Genomic DNA, 18,223 nt, shown 5'->3' on the forward strand with positions numbered 1-18,223 from the left:
TTGACATTCTTTTGCCTATTAAACAGGATCCTCACCTACCCACATCAGGGGCCTAAGGACAGGTGGCTCCACTCAGGTCACCCAGCCACCCACAACAGGGGTCCAAGAATAACTGGTACCTCCCAAAAGCACTGGGTGCCCATGGTCTGTCCCCAGAACCCACCCACCTGTGTGCTTTCCACACAGACACTCAGGGGACAGTTGTCAGCCCCCTGCCTTGTTAAGAGCATGATGCCCTGCTGCAACCAGATACCAGTACCTACACCAATCACTTCTGCCCTTCTAAGACTGTAGGACAGAGCCTGTACCACACACTTGATGACCAACTACCTGGACAACTGAGCTGAATAAACACAAGAAAAGTGAATGGACTCCTAGGCTCATATACCTGATAACAGCTCTAGCCATCTGGTGACAGGACGTCAGAGCTTCAAAGGTGAAAATAATCATGGTAGCTCACTCAAGCAACCTATTTGGACATATTGAAGCAAAACAAAGCAAGAAGGATACAGTAAGCAAACATAAAATAAACTAATACAATAATTTATAGATGCCTCAGAGACAAGAGTCAATATCAAATCACATAAAGAAGCAGACCATGATCGCTTCAATAAGCTCTCAAAACAAAGAATCAAGGGATCGTCTGGATGAAGGTGTCTTCCTGGAATTACCAGATGCAGAATACAAAAGATTAATATACAGAACTCTTCAAGACATTAAGAAGGAGATCAGGAAGGAGATGAGGCAATATGCAGAACAAGTCAGGGAACACACAGACAAAACAGTTGAAGAAATTAAAAAGGTTATTCAAGAACATAATGAAAAATTTAATAAGCTGCAAGAATCCATAGAGAAACAGCAATCAGAAATTCAGAAGATTAACAACAAAATTACAGAATTAGGCAACTCAAAAAAAAAAAATGAGAGGAACCGAATTGTGCAAGTGGAAGGCAGAATTGGTGAGACTGAAGACAGAGCACTCAGCACCGATGTATTTGAAGAAAAATCAGATAAAAGAACTTAAAAAAATGAAGAAACCTTAAGAATCATGTGGGACTCTATCAAGAGAAATAACCTAGGAGTGATCGCAGTACCAGAATGGGGGGGGTCGATAATAGAAAATACAGAGAGAATTGTTAAAGATTTCTTGGCAGAAAACTTTCCTGATATCGTGAAAAATGAGAAGATATCTATCCAAGATGCTCATCAAACTCCACATAACATAGGCCTCAAAAGAAAGTCACCAAGACATATTATAATCAAACTTCCCAAAACCAAAGATAAAAAGAGAATCTTAACAGCAGCCAGGGATAAACAAAAAGTAACCTATAAATGAGAGTCAATAAGAAGAAGCTCAGACTACTCGGCAGAAACCATGCAGCCAAGAAGGCAATGGGATGAGTTATATAAAGCGCTGAAAGAAAAAAACTGCCGGCCAAGAATCATATATCCTGCAAAACTGCCTCTCAAATATGAAGGTGAAATCAGAACATTTCCAGATAAAGAGAATTTTAGGGAATTCATAAAAGCCAAACCAAAACTACAAGAAACACTAAAAGGAGTTCTTTGGTTAGAAAATCAATAATATCAGGTATCAATCCAAGACTAGAACGCTGGACAGAGCAATCAGATGTCAACCCAGACAGTGAAATCATAAAAATAAATTAAAATAAAAAAATGCTCAAAACAGGGAAACAGTGATGTTATTATGTAAAAGAATACATTAAAACAATAAAGAGGGACTAAGATATGTAGTCATAGATCTTTCATATGGAGAGGAAGACAAGGCAATATAAAGAAATAAAAGTTGGCTTTAAATTTAGAAAAATAGGGGTAAATAATAAGGTAACCACAAAGGAAACAAACTATCCTACACATCAAAATAAAATACAGGAAAAAGTAGAGACTCAGCAGAAACAAAATCAACAACGAGTAAGAGGAAAAGACAATATATAAACTACACAGTACAAAAATTCAAGTGGGAAAAAGAAACTGTCAACAACACACAAAAAAAAGACATCGAAATGATCACTGAATGTAAATGGACTAAATGCACCAATAAAGAGAAAGGGAGTGGCAGAATGGGATAAAAAACACGATCCGTCTATATGCTGCCTACAAGAGACACACCTTAGAGACACAAACAAACTAAAACTCAAAGGATGGAAAAAAAACATATCAATCAAACAACAATCAAAAAGAGCAGGAGTGGCAATATTAATTTCTGACAAAACAGACTTTAAAGTTAAATCTGCCACAAAGGATAAGGAAGGACACTATAAAATGATTAAAAGGACAATATACCAGGAAGATATAACCATATTAAATATTTACGCTCCCAATGACAGGGCTGCAAGATACATAAAACAAACTCTAACAGCATTGAGAAGTGAGATAGACAGTAGAAGACTTCAACACACCACTTTCGGTGAAGGACAGAACATCCAGAAAGACGCTCAATAAAGACAGGGAAGATCTAAATGCCATAATCAACCAACTTGACCTCATAGACATACAGAACACTCCACCTGACAGCAGCCAAGTATACTTTCTTTTCTAATACACGTGGAACATTCTCTAGAATAGACCACGTATTAGCTCATAAAGCAAGCCTTAGCAGAACCCAAAACAATGAAATATTACAAAGCATCTTCTCTGATCCTGAGGCCATAAAAGGAGAAATCAATAACAGAAAAAGCAGGGAAAAGTAATCAAACACTTGGAAACAACAATATCCTGCTCAAAAACGACTAGGTTATAGAAGACATCAAGGATGGAATAAAGAAATTCATAGAATCCAATGAGAATGAAAACACTTCCTACCAGAACCTTTGGGACACAGAGAAAGCAGTGCTCAGAGACCAATTTATATCAATAAATGCACATATACAAAAAGAGTGCCCACGGAATTGGGCCAGATCCCCAGCCCAATGTTGAGGAGGCAGAGTTGCTGTGCCCAAGGGGCAGAAAAACAGGGCCAGCTTGGGCCAAGGGGGTGGGACTACCACTCGGACAGACTAGGGGAATGGAGCCACCCAAATCCGAGGGAGCAGAGCTGCTGTCCCAGTGGGCCTGGAAGGCAGAGCTGAAGCTTAGGGCCAAGGGGCCTCCACCCAGAGTGCGGCCAACAGCCACAGTCTGCAGGGCAGGGCCATTACTTAAAACAGTCTCAGAGAACTGAGAATTATTTTCAAACCTTGAAACCTAATGTAATGTGTTCTGCTGGGTTTTTTACTTCATTAGTTCCCTTTATTTTTTTTCCCATTTGGAAATATCTACCTTATGCCTGTTCCACCACAGTACTTTTGGAAGCAGACAGCCTGTATCACAGATTTCATGGATGAAGAGGAATTTTTCCCTAGGATGGAATTTGGACTTGGAGTTAAGACTTCTGGAATGATATGATGGTATAATATATTTTATATGTGGCAAGAACATGAATTTTTGAGGTCCAAAGGGTTGAACTGTGTCCCCTGCAAAATGTGTGTCAACTAGGCTAGGTCATGATTCTCAGTATTGTGGGGTTATACTCCATTTTGTGATCTGATGTAATTTTCCTATGTGTTGTAAATCCTAACCTCTATGATGTTAATGAGGCAGGATCTACAGGATTAGATTGTATCTTGAGTCAATCTCTTTTGAGATATAAGAGAAGCGAGCAGAGAGAGAGAGAGAGAAGAACCTCCTACCGCCAAGAAATTAGGGCCAGAAGAATAGCCCATCCTTTAGACCTGGGGTCCTTTCGTTGAGAAGCTCCTAGATCAGGGTAAGATTGGTAACAAAGGCCTTTCTCCCGGGGCCGACAGAAAGAAAGCTGTCTCCTGGAGCCAGCACCCTGAATTCAGAGTTCTATCCCCCTAAACTGTGAGAGAATAAATTTCTGCTTGTTAAAGCTTGTGGTATTTCTGTTAAAGCAGCTCTAAATAACTAAGACATGACACTGAGAACAACATCAGATCCATATCAGATAGTGTTAAAAGTTTTGCTTCAACTTTAAAACATAGAGGGGAAGAAATGTCTATTGTATTTATCATTACTTTTTCTCTTTCCTTTGTTCTTTCTTCCTTCCTGATGCTCCCAGAGTCCTTTTTATCAATTCCTTTTTATTTGAAGAACTTCCTTTAGCTATTCTTTTAGGTTATGTCTGCCGGCTACACATCATCTTTATTTTCCCTTGACATAGAATTCTGAGTTGACAGTTCTTTTCTTTTGGCACTTGACGGAGGCCTGAGCTCCATGGTTTCTGATGAGAAATCCACTGTCATTCAAATTGTTTTTCCTCCTATAATTAAAGTGTTGATTCTCACTGCTTTCAAGATTTTTTTCCTTGTTTTTAGAGGTTTGACTATGATGTGTGGGTCTGAGTTTACCATGCTTGGGGTTTGCTCAGCTTCTTAAACTTGTAGGTTTAAGTCTTTTGCCAAATTTCAGTCATTATTTCACTCAGCTGGGACACCACCCCAGCATAGAGGGGTGCCTCTTTACAGCCTTCCAAGGGTGAAAATCTAGATTCCCACCACAAATTTGCTCACATGGTTGAAGGTAGAGGCCACAGCTTTTATTACGGTGTTTGGCTGCAGTCAAGCAGTTACTGTCTAATACTATTCTACCTGCTAAGATGTTCCTTTGCTGGTTTTTGGCTAAGCAGAACAGGTGTTTCTTGGGGCTATGTCTGCACCCTTTGGTGTTTCAGGATTGCTGGCTTCTTCAGCACCAAGTATGGGATATACAAGGCAGAACTAAAACCCAGGGAACTCTCCACAATATCCTTTCTCAGGTCCCAAAGTACCTAGCCCACCTACTTTCTACTCTCCACCTTTCTGAGTTTTATATTTGTTTTATATATAATATTCATTGGTTTTATCTGTATTTAGTGGGAAGAGTAAGGAAAAGCACATCTGCTCCATCTTCAGCGCAAAGCCGAGGATCATCTATTGTGTCTCCAATTACATATATGTGGGCCTTATTCTGGAGTCCCTTAGTGGTGCAAACAGTAAAGTGCTCAGCTACTAACTGAAAAATTAGAGGTTCAAGTCTACCTAGAGGCACTTCTGAAGAAAGGTCTGGTGATTTACTTCCAAAAAATCAGTCACTGTAAACTCTATGGAGCATATTGCTACTCTGACAGACATGGGGTTACCATGAGTTGGGAATGACTCTATGTGAACTGTTTTTTTAAAAAGCTTTTAAGTTCATAATGCATATTCTGGTAGAAATAACCAACCCAAAATAAAACTGGCAGTCCCTAAAATGCAACATGGAAAAATTAACTGTATGATGAAATTTCATTCTGAAAAATCGGACCTGTAAAAATTAGAAATGGCTAGAATGATGGCATAAAAGAAAACTCACATTAGCAGACTCTGTAATTGGTAGATATTTATATAGACAAAAAAAAATAGATAATACTAATATTTGACAAATTTGAATTTAACAAATCTCTACTGTTAAATTCACATGATCCCACTGACTTGAATATAGGTGTGCTATATACAAAATTGGTCAATAAATTATTTAATGGCATCTTTCCAGAAATTATATCCTTCACAAAAATATACAAAAGCAAATATAATTTTTTTTTTCAGTGATTAAAAAAAACACTGCCGTCGAGTCGATTCCGACTCATGGCGACCCTATAGGACAGGGTAGAACTGCCCCATAGAGTTTCCGAGGAGCGCCTGGTGGATTCGAACTGCCAACCTTTTAGTTAACAGCCCTAGGACTTAACCACTACACCACCAGGGTTTCTTTTCAGTGATTACACATATTAAATTAGTAACTTCATAAAGCACTTCAGTTGTCAAGATAGTTAACACAGCAATTTACCAAATCAAGTTACCTTGCAGGTTACTGTGTGTTTTGTAAATGAAATGAAACATCAAAATCCTGTGAAAGCTGTTCTGATGTGGCCTCAGAGAACAAAGGAGCCTTTGTCTTCAGACATTTAAATCAAGCAAATAAACAGATAAAGGGCTTCCCTTTCCCCTTTTAAGAACGTCATCAGTAGAAAAATTTTGATAAATATAAACTGGATAAGTAATACATTTAAAAGATTCTACGAGTCCAGTTACATAAAACGCAAAGTCATAGGCTCTGGATCACTGAATTTTTTTTTAAGTGTTACACCACTGGCTTTTTCAATCACTACATAAGAAATTTAACAATCAATTTTAAAAATCCTCACATTCTGCCTTCCACTGAGCCTTTAACCACTTTGCCTTCATCCCTATGAACCACATATTGATACTCTCTTTGGCTTTGCTTGGCTTTTCTTGCTTTTGTCACTTCACAAAACATAGGTCAATACACTCGTAATGTTTTTCCAGTGATCCAATTTCCAACCAAATTTATACATTTCAAACAATTATTTTCCCAAAATGTTGCATAAAATGTAAGTTTTTCATTCTACGTGATTTTATCTTTTAGTAACTTTCTAAACTCTGTGAAGTAGTATCTCAACTAATAGGACCTAAAGCCATATGTCATTAACGCTAAAATGTTATCTAAATCACAATATGCCTCTTCTATAATTTCTTTGGCTACAATTTAGTCTACCAAAATTAGTTCTTTAGGTTCCTCTAGTTCTTCTAACAGCTTTTAAATTTCCTTTTTTTTTTTCCTTCCTGTTGTTAATCTTTCTCTTTGATTGTCACAATTTTTTTTTCCTGAAAGTTCTTAATTTTACTCCTGTCTCTTCATTCATGTCATCTACCTTTTTTCCCAGTAGTCTTTACTGGCCCTACACCGCCTCCTTCCTTCCACACCAGATCCATCATGGAGAATGAGTCCTTGGTCCAAGAACTAAAGCACCTTAAAGCCACAGGTACTATATTTGCTTCATCTCAGGCCTGATTTAAAAAATATTGGAAACATTACTCCCTGTCCTTGAGCATAGAGAATGTGACCCAGCTTGGAGCTGGGCTCACAAGGACTCACAAGGACACATCAACTGCGCCTTGAGGTATAAAAACAATAGCGAGGATAATACTGGAAAGTACCTTTAGGGAAACTTTCACATAAAGCCAATCAAATAGAATACAAAAGACTTTCCACTCTTACCTATTTCTATTACCATTTAGTGAACAGATAATTTGTTGGACCAATGAAGGCAGCCCTGACTGTCATTACTGAAACCTGTACCAATGATTGTCAAGAACAGCAATTCAAAATGTAGGATCACAGGTTCTAGCCAATCTGTGAAAACGTGAAACTTTCAATGATTTTGTCCATTTTTTAATGTTAATATACACTGATCATTCTGTAACATTCCTTGGATTCTGGGCAGACACGACTGTGGCTGCATGCTTGTCTGTTTTCTCATTCTGGTCTATTCTGTAATGTTCCTTGGACTTGGACAGACACGGCTCTAGCAGCAGGCCTATCCGTTTTGCCACTTTTGTCCGTTCTGTAGTACGTCCTCGGGCTCGGGCAGACATGACTCTGGCAGCATGGTTGTCCATTTCCCACTTTTGCCTTTTTAAATATACGCCAGATAAAACGTTCTTCTTGCTTTACTAAACTTCGTGATGTTTTTATCCTACAAGAGGCCAAATGTCAATATTGGTGTAATTCTTATTTAATGTTTGATTTAATAACAAGACTCTTGTCCAGATGATTTCATGAGAACAAAGGCAAATGAGTTCCAGGTATTTGTAAAATGAAGGCTGAAATGCTGGATCATGGAATCTAAGCTGGGCAAGGAAGAAGTGAAGGCACACAAGAATTAATGAAGAAATACTGGAGGAAAGTCTGTGGATTGGCAGGGCTACCTAAGGATAAAAAACTACTACCACAGAGCTGTTGTGAGGCTTAAATCCATCAGTAAATATAAAATGCTTAGTGCAATGCCTGGCACATCATAAATGTTCAATAAGTGTTAAAAATGTAAAATATTTCATGTTACTTGGATCCACAGTCCACACCCCTGGGAAACTGCAGTCAAGAAATCAAAGGACACACAGCATTGCACAAATCTGCTGCAAAGGACCTCTTCGAAGTGTTAAAAAGCAAAGATGTCATCTTGAAGACTAAAACGTGCCTGAGCCAACCCATGGTGTTTTCAATTGCCTCATATGCATGCGAAAGCTGGACCATGAATAAGGAAGACTGAAGTAGAATTGACACCTTTGAACTGTGGTGTTGGTGAAGAATACTTAATATACCACGCCCTGCCAAAAGAATGAACAAATCTGTCTCTGAAGAAGTACAACGAGAACGTTTCTTAGAAGCAAGGATGGTGAGACTACGTCTCACGCACTTTTGGCATTTTATCAGGAGGGAACAGTCCCTGGAGAAGGACACCATGACTGGTAACATAGAGGGTCAGCAAAAAAGAGCAAGACCCTCAACGAAATAGATTGACACAGTGGCTGCAACAATGAGCTCAAGCATAACGACTGTAAGGACGGCACAGGTCCAGGCGGTGTTTTGTTCTGTTGTACACAGGGTCGCTACGAGTCAGAATCAACTCAACAGCACTTAACAACAACAAAGATTGAGCAAATATATGCAAGTATGGGGAACTCTAAGTTATATTTCAGTTAAAATAAAATTTGACGAGTTCAAAAGATCTTGCACGTCTACAACTGAATGCCATTGAGTCAGGCCCTGACTCATGGCAATCCTATGTACAACAGAGAGAAATGCTGCCCAGTTCTGTGTCATCCCCACGATCAGTTGCAGATCGGACCATCATGACCCATAGGGTTTTCGCAGGATGAGTTTCAGAAGCAGGTCACCGGGCCTCTCTTCCTAGTCCGTCTTAGTCTGGTAGCTCTGCTGAAACATGTTTCCCTTCATAGCAACACGCAAGCCTCCACTGACAGATGGGTGGTGGCTGCACACAAGGTGCACCGGCCACGGATTAACCCGGGTCTCTTGCGTGGAAGGTGAGAATTCTACCACTGAACCACCAACGCCTTGTTAGGCGACTAGGAGGTACTAAACTCTAAAGCGGAATATGCCAAATGATATTTTACAAGGACTAGTTTCTATAGGGTCGCTATGAGTCGGAATTGACTCGACAGCACTGTGTTTGGTTTGGTTTTGGAGTTTCTCAGGAGAATTAAACTGATGGTGATACTAGCTACAGTGAGACCAAGTAGAGAAGAGGGGAAGATGACTAACATTTACTGAGTACCAAGTCAGTCTTAATTTTGGTTTATTAAAGTTTTTTTTTTAACTAAAATTTCATTAACTTTACTAAGTGATAATCTCCAGAAAACTTAAAATATTAACTTCCTATTCAAGATCTAAAAAACACACTTTATGGTGGTATTTAACTTATGTTCAAAGAGCTGCTTATCAATCAACAAATATATATTAAAACAACACACAGTAACTCCCCAAGTCCACAAAAGGTTTGGGAGTTCTTAACGTAAAGATATTAACAGATCTTTATTTTAATACTAATGTGAATTCCAACACTGCAAAAGCAGTGATTCTCAACCTGGGCGATTCTGCACACGAGAGGACATTACAGCAATGTCTGGGGACATTTTTGGTTGTCACAACTGGGGAGGGAATGCCACTGACACCTAGTGAGTAGAGGCCAAAGATGCTGCTAAACATACTAACGTAAAAGACAGCCCCCCCAAATAAGGATCTGGCCCAAAATATCAATAGTACCAAGGTTAAGACACCGTGGCCTACAGTGATTTGTACTTTTTTGTGTTCTTTGCAACACCAGTGAAGTGCACAGAAAAAATTGCTAAGTACATTAGACATTAAATCATTCATTTTCACTAGAAAAATTTTTCAGGTTTTAAATACATTTATTTACTGTCTCCTAACACGTAGCTCATTAAAGACAAGTAAATTGGTACACTGGAAAAATCCAATTTTCCAGGGTTAAATGGACCTGGCTTATATTCCCAAATTCTGAAGTTTTTTTTTTTTTTAAGTGGATAAATCTACTCTGCTTCCTTCACAAGTGCTGTGGATTCCAAATGAAGCAACATATGAAAAGGTTTTCTTAAACTACAATGAACACTGCAAACGTAAGATACATAAATAATTAAATAGCAATCAGATTGTTAGAGGGAAAGGTATTTCAACAAAATTTCTGACTTTAGCTAACCTTTCGGGTTTTACTCAACCATTGTTAAGTTTGGTTCTTGAGACATAAAGAGGTAAAGCAGATTATGGTTTTAAAAATGATGCAGTGGTTAAGAGCTCGGCTGCTAACCAAAAGGTCGGCAGTTCAAATCCACCAGCTGCTCCTTGGAAATCCTATGGAGCAGTTCTATTCTGTCTTACAGGGTCACTAAGAGTCAGAATCGACTTAAGGGCAATTTTTTTTGTTGTCTGTTTTGAACCAGAGAATCCATGAATTTTTTCATCTCTTTACTTCTTACTTAAAATACATAAATAGCAAAAATCTATATTCAGACACTTGACATTCCCGTTTATAAAAAAGCATTAACTAAATTAATATTAACTAAAATATTAACTAAACTTTTTCAACATTTGATACAATTTCAACTACTGCAAAGTCAAGCTTGGTGGCGAATTAAGTTTTTCACATTATTTTAAGCTTATACAAAGTTAAAAGTAAACGATACTTCCATTATCTAAACACTCTTCACTAGCAGATGGCTTACAGCATGTAACTAATTTTTTTAATGATCTACAATTAAGCCTAACCTTTTAAATTTGACTTGTTACAATTTTCCAAATTAAATACATAAGGTTAAAATACTTCATACTGTTTTTGTCTTTGGGTAGTTTTACATACACACACAACACACTTATGACAGCCTTCTTGGCATATCAACAATAGTATGCTTTTCAAATTAACAATTATCCTTCATGTGTGTTACAAAGATTCACTAATTCTCACAACAGCCCTGTGCAGTAGTAGAGTTCCCAAATATTTAAAAGACTATAAACACCTAAGTAAATCATTTGAAGAACTGCAAAGAGAAAATGTCACTCTAAAAATAGGCTACTTAAGATACTCTTTAAACTCTGAACTGAAACTATTCCCAGGGGTCACCTTTCAGCTAAATAACAGACTGGCTCATAAACAACATCACCCATGAGTCCTGTGCTCCTTTTAAAAAAAAATCATCTATATGAGAACAGTCAACATTTACCCTGAAACACAGATGAGAAGGCGAGGGAAGCACAGAAGCTGGGTTAACAGAAGCGGAACAATCAGAACAGAAATATAAAGAACGCTGACACAACGTAGAATACGTCACTGAACAGTATGTACAGAAACTGTTAAATGGAAACCTAATTTGCTCTGTAAGCCTTCACCAAAAACTCAATAAAACCCACTGCCATCGAGTCAATTTCGACTCAGAGAGACCCTATAGGATAGAGCAGAACTGCCCCACAGAGTTTCCAAGGGGCGCCTGGTGGATTTGAACTGTCAACCTTTTGGTCAGCAGCTGTAGGACTTAACTACTACGCCACTAGGGTTTCCAAAAACTCATATTTATTAAAAATAAAAATAAGCTACTTTAACCACCATTTATTTTTTTACCTAAATACAAATAAAAACTAAAACCTGAGATTCCAAAAATTATTTTCCTTCAAAATATTGGCATTTATACAATTTTGTACAAGCTACCACATTAAACAGAACGCTTATATGAATAAAAAAATCCTACTTTTTTTAATAAACATTATTTTCAAGAAATTATAAATAGTATCCTCCAAAATCCAATCTATCATTCAAATACGTGGATTTAATATGAACGCTCCTTCTGAACTTTGCTGATTTATAGTCTGCCCAACTCATCTGCCCTTATTATTGCTGCCACCTACATATTATCCCCCCCCACTGTTTGTAAGCAGGACAGATATAATATACATACAAGCTCTGTATGCAGCACAGTGCTCTGCACATAACATGTACTGGGCAAATATTTAACAAATTAAGGAAATCTATAAACATCAAGCTGCATTTCCTGCCTTGAAAATGCCATAAGATTAAATATTATCAACGAAAACTCAATAAACAGTTCTCTGCTCTTTTTAAAACGTTTTAAAAGGCTCTTTTAAGTATTTTCAATATTATTTAAATTATAATTACGTAAATTATCAGATTCATTTAAGTACACATAATTTGAGAAAAGTACATAACTACAGCAATTTTAAAAACCAATACAACAAATTGTGAATTTGTCCTTTCATTTGAAACAAGAAAATACAAAACATCACACTCTCAGTTTCATATCCAGTGGGATTTTAAAACATTTTTAGCAGGAGAAAAACATTTGCTTAAAAGGTTAATTTCATGAGTGTTAATCATGTGTGAAAGAGTGGTAAAAGAATATAGCATGTATGTGACATTAAAAGATATAAAATGTGGACTGAATTTACGCAAGAAGGTCACCGAAGTTGGTTGTAACATTTTATCGTAATAGAACTGTTAGGTGAATTCCTAGCCTGCTGAAACACCAAACTTGACTGTTGAGCAGTATCAAAGGAGAGAATGATCTCTACACACAACCTCAGAAATCTGTCATCAGCCTGTTGCTTTATCATTGATTCAGTCCCATGGAATACACACTTATCAGTTCTTGGAATTAAAATGAGCTGGGAGAGGTCCCTAATAGGATAAATAACAACCAAGATTTTTTAAATCTTTCAATAGCGAAAAGAACAAGTCCAAACCAAAGATAAAATGGAATAGGGATAAATGTAAAATCTTGTCCTTAAAAAACTCAAAGACAGAATAATTAAGAGGGTGGGAGGGTTAAGGATTTTAGCTCAGAGCTTGTATAAAGAAAAATGAACAGTTTAACAAAACCCTAAGAGATTGAGAAGAGGAAGGAAACATACTTAACTAAACACATCCTCTGTCCAGTATTTTGCAAGAAGGCCTGGTTGGTATAATCCGCAATGACAAAGTGAGGGTGGTATGAAGACCATTGAAGATAGGACACAGACTTAAAGTTCCTAGCCCAAGGTCACACTGCTGTTATCAAAAATGGCCAGTGTTCCTCGGAATATACCCTAGAGAAATAAGAGCCTTCACACGAACAGATGTATGCACACCCATGTTTATTGCAGCTCTGTTTACAATAGCAAAAAGCTGGAAGCAACCAAGGTGTCCATCAACGGACGAATGGGTAAATAAATTGTGGTATATTCACACAATGGAATACTACGCATCGATAAAGAACAGTGAAGGATCTGTGAAACATTTCATAACATGGAGGAACCTGGAAGGCATTATGCTGAGCGAAATTAGTCAGAGGCAAAAGGACAAATATTGTATAAGACCACTATTATAAGATCTTGACAAATAGTATAAACTGAGAAGAACACATACTTTTGTGGTTACGAGGGGGGGAGGGAAGGAGGGTGGGAGAGGGTTATTTACTGATTAGTAAGTAGATAAGAACTACTTTAAGTGAAGGGAAGGACAATACTCAATACACGGAAGGTCAGCTCCACTGGACTGGACCAAAAGCAAAGAAGTTTCTGGGATAAACTGAATGCTTCAAAGGTCAACGGAGCAAGGGTGGGGGTTTGGAGACTATGGCTCAAGGGGACTTCTAAGTCAATTGGCAAAATAATTCTATTACGAAAACATTCTGCATCCCACTTTGAAATGTGGTGTCTGGGGTCTTAAATGCTAACAAGCGGCCATCTAAGATGCATCAATGGGTCTCAACCCACCTGGAGCAAAGGAGAATGAAGAACACCAAGGTCACACGATAACTATGAGCCCAAGAGACAGAAACGGCCACATGAACCAAAGACTTACATGATCCTGAGACCAGAAGAACTAGATGGTGCCCAGCCACAACTGATGACTGCCCTGACAGGGAGCACGACAGAGAACCCCTGAGGGAGCAGGAGATCAGTGGGATGCAGACCCCAAATTCTCATAAAAAGACCAGACTTAATGGTCTGACTGAGACTAGAGGAATCCCAGTGGTCATGGTCCCCAAACCTTCTGTTGGCCCAGGACAGGAACCATTCCCGAAGACAACTCATCAGACATGGAAGGAACTGGACAATGGGTAGGAGAGAGATGCTGATGAAGAGTGAGCTACTTGTATCAGGTGGACAATTGAGACTGTGTTGGCATCTCCTGTCTGGAGAGGAGATACGAGGGTAGAGAGGGTTAGAAACTGGCAAAATTGTCACGAAAGGAGAGACTGGAAAGGCTGACTCATTAGGGGGAGAGTAAGTGCGAGTATGGCGTAAGGTGTATATAAGCTTATATGTGACAAACTGACTTGATTTGTAAACGTTCACTTAAAGCTCAATAAAAATTATTAAAAAAAAAAAAAGGCCAGTGTTCACTACACCACTCTCTCTCAAGGGCTATATTAATAAAGGCAATGTCCAAAAGTCTATTCTGCTTTGGTCATATCACATAATGTGATCACGTTTGGGATTTTGAAAGACTAAAATCTGATGAGTGTGTGTGTTTGGCGTTATCAGATTCTTAAGAAGAGGTGAGAAGATCCTGCAGTTACACAGCATTAACCATCTGGAAGATATTTTTTTGGAGGTAACTAATTTCTGGAAGACTTTCAAAGCTGTGATGTAAAAGATCTCATCTATAGTCCAATATACCGAATTTAAGGAAGATCCACTTGCACTTAAATAAATGAAGCTTCCCAACAATGGAAACCGTAGTGGCGTAGCGGTTAAGTGCTACGGCTGCTAAACAAGAGGTCGGCAGTTCGAATCTGCCAAGCGCTCCTTGGAAACTCTATGGGGCAGTTCTACTCTGTCCTATAGGGTCGCTATGAGTAGGAATCGACCGGATGGCAGCGAGTTTTTCCCACAATTGGCAGTTTTCTATAAGAGCATCAGCTTCAACTCACCTGCCCAAGTATAAAGAATGTTGAAGAGTTTGAGTTTGATCATAAAGCCTCTAAAATTCTGACCAACGATAAGACCATTTGCTCATAAACTGGAAAAGCTTATTTATGCAAATCTGCTTAGAAAACATATTATCGTGATGTTATTACGTTACTCCGGTGAATAGCGATCTTAAAACAGATAACCCCTTCCCGCCAGTGGTGGCAGTTTACAGGCGAAAATAAAGGGAAAGAGAGAAGGGAAATAAAAACGCCGCCGATGTAATCATTTAAGCATTAGCTCATTCTGACTGAGTTCATTTCACCTATTTCTCTCTGTTGCAGCGGCTCTCGCCAATCCCACTCTTTGGCAGACGATGTCGTTCTTTCTGAAAAGCCTGTAAAGAAACCCTTCAGGAAAGCCAGAGGCTTCCGGCGACAAAGCCTGCACTGTGGACATCCCGAGAAGGCGCTGCAGGACCCCGAGCGACCCGGAGGGCGCAGCTGTGTGGGAAGGCGGGTTAGGGAAGAGAGGGCGGGGCGGGACTCTCCTGGGAAGACCCAATGAATCAGAAACCCGACTCAGAGAGGTGCCCTACAAAACCGCCGGAGCACCCTGTACACCTCCTGTGGGCGGCCAAGTCGCTCCTTGTTTAAGCTGCGCGCAGGGCCCCGTTTCCAGAGGACCGGGCGGCAGGGGGCATCTCTTCCGAAAGAATAGTCCCAGTCTTTTGGAAGCTCGCTAGTGTGGATCAGGCCACGGCAGGACCCGAACACTGCATTACCGAGGGGCCAGGTGAGGGTAAGAAAATGGGGCTTTCGAGCACCCTCATCCGTCCGCTCCGGGCAAGAAGATGGCGGCCCCAATTTCCCCGGGACAGGCGGGTCCGTGAGCGGGGGAGGAAGCCAGCGCCGCAGCCACAGACCGGACGGACGAGGGAAGGGGCCGCAAGGCAGAAGCCAGCTCGGAAGCCCGGCTGGACCGCCCCGGGAGACCCGCACTCACCTGTCGAAGCCGAGGCCGTGGCCCGCTACTTCCCAGTACCCAGCCCCGGGTCGCTCCGCTGCAGCCTGACAGTTCGGTTCCCGGCGATCGCGGCTCACCTGGTACTCGGCTAAAAGTGGAGGACACCAGCAGCCTCCCGCAACCGACCCGACCCTGAGCAACCCGGGCCGCCCGGACTCCGCCCCTCACTTCCGGCGCTGCGGAAGTCCCGCCCCTGGCTTCCATGCCAACCCCGCCCGCGCTCCTCCGCACCGCGTCTGCGCCGCACTTCCTCAGGAAGGACCTGCCCCAGGACGGGCCTCGGGGACTGCAGAGGGCTGGCGGTGACCGGACGCACAGCAAGTCCCTCTCCTTAGCCGTGCCGCGAGAGACACTGGCCACTCATCACTAGAGCTCGCTGAGATCCTCCGCCGTCTCGCCGTTACACGGAACCGCGGCGTCTATCGCAAGCCCAGCGGACTACTGAGAGGACGACATAAATGACCTCCGTGGCGGTGAACTGGGACCGCGCCGCCTGCTGGCGCCGTCGGTGACATGCAATCTGTTTAAGCAAGCTAATTAATACTTCGCCATCCTTATAGGGAAATACAGAATTTTTTTATGTAAAAAAATGTATGTGTCACAAAATAGGCAAAACTCATCGTCCCACGTGCATTTCATCAAGAAGCTGTAGTTAAAAATCTGAAATACCTGTGGTGTAAATTCACTGCCCTACATAAACTTGGAATTCTGCACCACTACCCTTCCCCCTGCACACACAGATCGTTCAAAATAACCACTTCCCTTGGATTCCTCAACATGTTTAAAATCCGGAAAACAGAAATGACCGTCTTTGGATGATATACTCACTGCAGCAGGTGTTCTGGTGGCGTTCCAAGATCATGCGGGCTTTAAGTCCATCTGTCCTAAAAATTCCCTCAAGCCTAAGAACTGGGGAAGAAAAAAAAAAAAAAAATCCCTTAAGATACAAGTTCAAGTATACTGTTCATAACTGTAATCAGTTTCAAAACCTTTCACATCCAGACCGCTTTCGTAGGTTTATTTGCCACGAACTACTTCAGTAGGAAGAGTTCTGTGGCAATGATGCTATTTGGCTGCATGAAGCCTGATGGAGATAGAACTATTAATATTTCAGCTTATCTGCAGAAGATGACTCATCCAGTTTCCTTTCTGAAATAGCTGATCTCCATTGGCTAAAAAGAAAAAACAAAATCAGCTGTTCCCTGCAAAAGGTGGGACTTGACTGCTTCCAAACACACCCCCCCCCGCCCACACACAGACGTAAATCTGAAAAGCTACATGAGAGACTGAAGTCCTTATATAAACACCCATCTATAGGCTTTAGAAACAACTCTAACTGGACCTTTAAAGCTCATCCAGGATAAAAGCTGCATATACATGAAAGCATTTTTCCTTCCAATTTTTGCTCCTTTTAAAAAATAAAGCTCAGGACTCAGATTCAAGAAACAGTAATATATTTTGCTCCACAAGGAACAAATTGAACATATCTTGAGATGAAAATAATTTTTTTTGAATAGAAGGAAACCTGGAGATATTTTAGAGTAAGCTTACCAGTAGAAACAATCTTGTAAGATGAACTTCTAAGGAAAAGGTATTTGATGCCTTAGAAAAGTCATTTTCAAACTTCTGGAAGTTGTTTTAGTGTCTTAGTATTCCTACAACAAAAATGCCGCAAGTGGCTGGCTTTAATGAATAAATTTATTTTGTCACAGGAGGCTAAAATCTGAATTGTTAAGGACTCTTTTTTTCTAGTTATTCAGCAGTGGTTAAGAGCACAGCTGCTAACCAAAAAGTCAGCAGTTTGAATCCACCATTTGCTCCTTGTAAACCACATGGGGCGTTTCTACTCTGTCTTAAAGGGTCGCTATGAGTCGGAGTCAACTGGACGGCAATGAATTTTTCTAGCTATTCATTAGGAGACTGTGGGCTGTTTATGGTGATGAGAGTGGAGGAAAATGGAAAAGCATTTTTTATTTAAAAAAAAAAAAAAACCTGTGTGTATGTCTCCTTATGTGTGAACGTTGTCTACTCACATGACCTGGAAGTCAAGTAAGAAAAATAATTCCTTAAAGTTCTGAAATGCAGAATGGTCTCTGCTTTCTCTCTATTACTCCTGACTTCACAAAGCAGACACACATATTAAGAGAGGGCCCTGGTACCAGTAACATTTTCCACCATGAAATATTATTTAGTGGATCCTTACTTTCCCGTAACTTTGTCTAAACTTCCATGAAGACACAAGTAACAGCATTAAGATATGATCCCTCGGTGGAAGCAACCAAGGTGCCCATCACCGGATGAAAGGATAAATAAATTATGATACATTCACACAATGGAATACTACACATCGATAAAGAACAGTGATGAACCTGTGGAACATTTCATAACGGAGAAATCTGGAAGGGATTATGCTGAGTGA

General features: G+C 40.1%; 1 protein-coding gene across 2 annotated transcripts in view; it reads right to left on the minus strand.

The window, feature by feature from the left end:
• The window catches only part of WDR37 (WD repeat domain 37), a 127,666-nt gene extending 110,794 nt beyond the window's left edge, over positions 1-16,872 (minus strand). The window contains exon 1 of one of the 2 annotated variants that reach the window (XM_049881659.1): positions 16,633-16,872. The gene's annotated coding sequence lies outside the window, so the exon portion shown is untranslated. Of the gene's footprint in view, positions 1-15,783; positions 15,993-16,632 lie in introns of those variants that run through there. The other variant, XM_049881658.1, reaches the window with a different exon arrangement.
• Between the last annotated feature and the right edge of the window lie 1,351 nt (positions 16,873-18,223).

This window comes from Elephas maximus, chromosome 4 (assembly GCF_024166365.1).
Source record: "Elephas maximus indicus isolate mEleMax1 chromosome 4, mEleMax1 primary haplotype, whole genome shotgun sequence".
Taxonomy (NCBI): Eukaryota; Metazoa; Chordata; class Mammalia; order Proboscidea; family Elephantidae; genus Elephas; species Elephas maximus.